At 33.3% G+C, this 5894-nt stretch overlaps 1 non-coding gene across 1 annotated transcript; it reads left to right on the top strand.

Annotated features, from left to right (window-relative positions):
- The first annotated feature begins 2985 nt into the window (after nt 1-2985).
- On the top strand, nt 2986-3058 carry Trnav-uac (transfer RNA valine (anticodon UAC)). Its single transcript has one exon. It is a non-coding gene; the product is annotated as a tRNA-Val (tRNA).
- The last annotated feature ends 2836 nt before the right edge of the window (nt 3059-5894 follow it).

Raw genomic sequence — 5894 nt, 5'->3', positions numbered from 1 at the left:
AAGAGAGCACACCTTTTCATGATAACATTGCTCAAGTAAACGCTTCATAAATCTAATGATTCCTATGTCAAATTATTCAGCGATTTCAGATATAAATCTATTTTCTGAGCATATTTTTCAAATAGAACCAATATTAATATTTGACATATACAGATTCCCAGTCGTGGCTATCATATCGTAAATAGCAAACTATTAATATTCTAAGCAGGATAGATAGAAACGTCAAAAGTGTAAAGCTCCAAAAATTGCATTCCATAAATGGGTATCTACTTCATTACCAAACAAATCCTGCCCAGGCCGACCCCATTATCTGTTCTATCATTGCATTTCAAAATACAAGAATGCTTCATGACCAAAACATTCGGTAAATTAGAAAATATTGAAACATTATGTAAAATAAAGGTAAGACATAATCCACGAAACTTTCATTTAAATAAGGCTTCTATTCTTCACACACAGGCGCGCAAAAAGTACATCCATATATTTCCGGAATTTCTCACCATACCAATTCCCCATCAACTCACACATAATGGCTAAAAATGACAGTACTCCATAGTGACTCATCAAACACTCAGTATTACTTTAACTGGTATAGTTGTGACTAATACAACGAAAAAGCTGGTGGCGATATAGCTGGAAATAACCGTCTCATTGTTATTCCTTTATTGCCAACACTTTTACGTGTTACTTTCGCCATCTTGAATTTTTCCACTTTTATCAGCCATTCATCTGTGCGTGCCTGACCTCGTGAGCGGAACATTATGGGAGGCCAAGGTAGCACGCTATCAATATCATAACTAAATTAAAAAAGAAAAGCCGCTGCATATAACGGCTTGTTGTATTTCTATTAATATTTCATGCATGGAATTCAATAGTGTTGGGAAACTCAAGATAAACTCGTGCCTTACATGTCCAATACAGACAAAAAAATATACGTCATACAAAACATTACGTGAAAATTCCATTGAAAATAAATATCATTTTCCCGTAGAGTTGTACTGAAATTGCCTTATCGGAGCATCATAGGACGCTAAGGTACTAGGCTAAGAAGAATTTGTATTTTGAGCTCCAGGCTGTGAAATTGTATGACTGTTAGAAAATGAGGCAAATAACACCAAAATTGAACAATTTTATGAACAAAATTCCTAACTGATCGATGTTGTGTTTATTGTGAGTTTGATAACTTAAAATATAATATAAAAAATGTTTTAAAATTGTTTCTTTTCTTCAAATCCATCTTGGCTATTTCCTTGTCCGCTTTCCGACAAACATCGCCTCCAGACGGAGACACTATTTTAAGTTCATCATACAGAGGATGTGTATAACGGTACCTGAGACGAAACCAGTCAGAAGAAAGTGCGTGTGATTGCCTTGATAAAATTTTCAACTGTAATGCAGTGACGTATTTACATTTGATGTTAGAAAGTTGTAGTAGCTTTGGATTCTGCTACTCTTTAATGAGAAATTTAACAAATCTGAATTTACAATGGACCCCTTTCACAATACCCTTTACGGACAAGTTGCCGCTCCTGATATCGGACGCTAAAACTCAAAACGGGACTATCACTGCTTGATGAATGTTCTATATATTTACTTGGAAGTGGAGATCGGAGTTGGAAAGTCTGAATAATATCATGAAATCGTGTACATGTACTTTAATGTTGATAAAAAATATGAGCATTCAAAATAATAATAATAATAATGATAATAATAATAATAAATAATAACAATAATATTCATGCAAGGGCGATCGCAGAATTATTTTTTGGGTGAGGAGGCAAACTTATAGTGATCAGCAATTAAGTTTTACGGATGTAGGCCAAATCTTCTTTCGCGATGAAATCCAGGGAGTGGGGACAATTTCCCCTTTTTGCGGGCGTCAATGCTATTTCCCCCAGTAGATTTATAAAAAATAACATGCATAGACAAGCAAAATAAAAATATCTCATTGAAATTGATTTTATACTGAAAAAAATTTTTAAGAATGTATTTTATCTTCTTTTGCACCAAGCCAATTAAACAAGCTCTTTGAAGCTTTAGTAATATGCATCAAATCATCTTTTAGAGATATATACAGTTTATCTATCAAGCGTGTTTAGTGGCATATACAATTTAGCTATTAATGCATGTTTAGAGGTATAGACAGTTTTGCTATCAAAGCAATGTTTCAGGTATGGAATTTAAATAAACTTTAACTAAATGCAGTGGGAAAAAAACACTTCTTGCAAATTCAGAAGACAGCAGACCTCACCTCCCACCCTTTCTGTTGAACTTAAATTAATATCCAATTTCCCCTTAGTCCCACTGGACTAAGACCAACTTTCGTCTTTAGTGATATCTACTAGTCTCCAATGTAATAATGTTAGTTTCAAAACCCTGAAAATGTCTACATAAACCGATTTTCAGCATCCTGGATCTAAGTCTGACAATTATCTAAACAATTTTAATTTTAAAAAAAAATTTTCCTATAGTTTTGACATTTAAATTTTAAAACAGTATTCGATTGTTTTTTCGTATTTTAATTAACTTAACATTATTGGATAGTTTCGGTATAATATTATTCTATTGTATTGGAAGTTAATTTAAAGAAACTACAATATTCTATAGCTTTGTTCGTTTAATTTAAAGTCAATTTATTCAATTTATTTTATTGTTTTAATTTAAAATAAAATCATTCTTTTTTACAACTATGATGCATACTTTTCCTTCAAATTAGGGTGTACGTACGCGACACTATCATAGCCATTTGTCTGCTGACGCTAAACAGATTGAAGTTTTCTTTTAATTCTTTGACGTTTTAAACAATGTAAATCCTCCAGGCTAAGTTCTGACATTTGGATTGTTCTCTTACAAGTGAATGCATCGTTTTGGAAGTTCGAGATTTTGCGAGATAACCCGAGGGCGTTATTTTAAGGTATTCTGAATCTGGTCTTATTAGGATCTACCAATATATATTTACCATCCCATGAGAGCATTAAAGCAAGGAGTTCCATGGTGTAGTGGTTATCACGTCTGCTTTACACGCAGAAGGTCCTGGGTTCAATCCCCAGTGGAACTATATTGTACTTTTGATGCGTAGGTCACATATTAATAATAACAATAAACAACTTATTTTCAAACAACGACAGCAGAATTTATTATTTTATTATACTTAGAAACGTTAAACAACAAGAAATAACAACACAACGTTGATTTATTTATTTATTTATTTATTATTTAGTATGCATTAATTATTAATCATTATCTGAAAACTGTTTATTATGTATTTATTCATGATAAATTTATAAATGTTTAATGTATTATTTATTTGTTATTTAGTTTTAATTTTTTATTTATTATTGATATATTATTTATTTAAATATCTATTTATGTACGTGTTTTATTTATTAATAATTCATTTATTTATTTATTATTTATTTATCTATTTATTTATTTTTTTCATTTATTCTCATTTAGTTTCTTTTATTCTTATTTCATTTCTTCTCGTTTCATAACAATCTCATTGGGGATCAGAGATCTTTCAATCTCATCAAAATGGGATAATCTATACATAGACATAGATATGCTAATATATATGCACAGTGGAACGCCTCAACACCGAAACCCCTTTGGACATCCTCCCCAATTTTTCCGTTCATATAAGTATTAGGTTTACTGACGATATTGCAAATGTACGTGCAATTGTGGAGAGAGAGAGAGAGAGAGAGAGAGAGAAAGAGAGAGAGAGAGAGAGAGAGAGAGAGAGAGAGAGATGTTCATACAGAAATACAGTGTTCTTCACTTAAAACATCGGAAGAATGAGATACTTTTTAACTTTAATACAAGTCCTTTAAAAATACGAATGATACCCTACAACGTATAAATAAATACTCGGTATATTTAATATTGTTCACAGTTCAAGGTCTTCGTTTCAGAAATGTATGAAGCATTGTCTAGTTTGTTTCTTAGATATTTCTATAACTAATATGGTTGTATTAACAACTCCATCTCTTATACTGAAACCATTATGCTCATCCTTAGCACCTACGGAAATTTTTAATCTCTGTACAAGAACTAAAACTCCAGCTTTTGTCATTGAGTGAATCTGACTTTTAGGATATTGTTGTGTCAGTCTCCGTCGGCAAAGCATTGAAAGCGAGGCCACATGCCTAGTTTTAAATTAAGCTTCGGTTTATGGGGGTTTTTAAGCGTAAAATTGAAATTTGGGATAGAAGTTTGTTCGATATTCGAAGTTGAGGAGTTTCAGTAGAACGACAACAAAAAACCAACCCCCTTAGCAAACACCTGGAGCTTATAGAAATATATTTGTTAAAGATCATTATAAATTACTCAATGATCGAGGAGAGTCAGCAGGTATTGCTGATTATTTTTAAAAAAGGAGCGAAATTCGTGTATTAAGATTCTGTTGAACGGGTAAAACCTGAAAAATGGATTGCTACAGTATATGCCGCCCACAGAAATCGATATTCTTTTGATAGTACTAGTCAGGATTTATTGACTTTAAACGAGAAGCAATGATACATAGAGATGAACTATATGAAAAACTAGCTAAAGAAGCAAATGTGACCGTTGAAGAAGCTAAACAGCGACTTAATGACCCTGGTGAAATTAACGAACCTAAGTCAGGCGCTACAGGAAGTGGTTTTTCTACCCAAGGAAGCGGTCTTTTTGCTTGTCCTAACAGTGTTCTTTCTGACGTAGATAGATTAGAAGTTCGGATCGGAAGAAAACGCGCAGGAAACAATGCGCCGGAAATAATTAATGAAATTTCTGTTATTTGTCGAAGATTATTTACAGGCAGTATTATTGATCACAAAATGTATCGTTATCTTATTGATGAAATTGCTGATGATTATCACAGCGACTAAAATACAACTAATTAGTCAGTATGTAATTTAAAAATGATTATACATCATGCTCAACGTGGACCTGTAATGGTCAGGGTAGTGAACTCACTAGTACCAACTCACAAAGCGATTCATGGAGATACACTCGGTGATAATGTTATGAGTTTATTCAAAAGGATAGCTCCAAAGGTAATACCGATTGCAAAACAACTAGGAATGAAGGCTATTGATGCTGTTCGTGATAAAAGGTATTAATGATATTGGTAATCTTGTCGGTAAAGTATTTTCAACGGTCAAAGAAAGACACTGCTGATGCTGCGGTGTGGCCGGTGTCTCATGGTGCTAATCAAGATTACAACTTTGGATTTTTAATGCTGAAAGATGTTCGTAGAAGATTTTCATGCGCATTCCACTGTCACATATTTTTGGATTTTGCAGAAATGTTAGAAAAGTTATCTTTGGAGCTAGACATACAGTTGCACTTGTAATAAAGGCAACTGATGATGATGCAATTTGGCGACCTGCTGGTGATGCTGGTAAAGTAATACTAACAAAGCTTCGTTGTGGATGCCAATAATGACTCCAACGATTGCCGAAGAACAAAAACTACTTTCTTTGATGGATTCAGGTGGTCAATCATTACTATCATGGTTGACAGTGACCACAGACAGTGTTGAAACTAGTGTTAGTGGTTTATTTACATGGTACATAGTATCACAGCAGGGTGTTTCCGCACCACGACATATATTTGTTGCTTTTCAGATTTTGAGCGAATAAATTCACAAACACGTGGCCATATGATATTTGACAAACTTGGAGTTAATGAAGTTTCTTTACGGATAAACGGACATCAAGAATCAGCTGAGGATATATTGTCAAATTTTGATCAAACTCATGTAGCTCGTGCATATCATCATCTGATGATATTTATGGGACGTGATCAAAACATAGACACAGGGTTGCAAATATCACAATTAGATTTTACGACGCTGTATCCGAGTTATTACTTTTCCCTGGAGCATCTTGATTTATCTAGACAATCTGTGG

This window comes from Sinohyriopsis cumingii, chromosome 12, assembly GCF_028554795.1.
Source record: "Sinohyriopsis cumingii isolate HCF-2022 chromosome 12, ASM2855479v2, whole genome shotgun sequence".
NCBI classification, from domain to species: Eukaryota; Metazoa; Mollusca; class Bivalvia; order Unionida; family Unionidae; genus Sinohyriopsis; species Sinohyriopsis cumingii.
The sequence above is the reverse complement of the archived record's forward strand: the minus strand, read 5'-3'. Positions and strand labels throughout refer to the sequence as shown.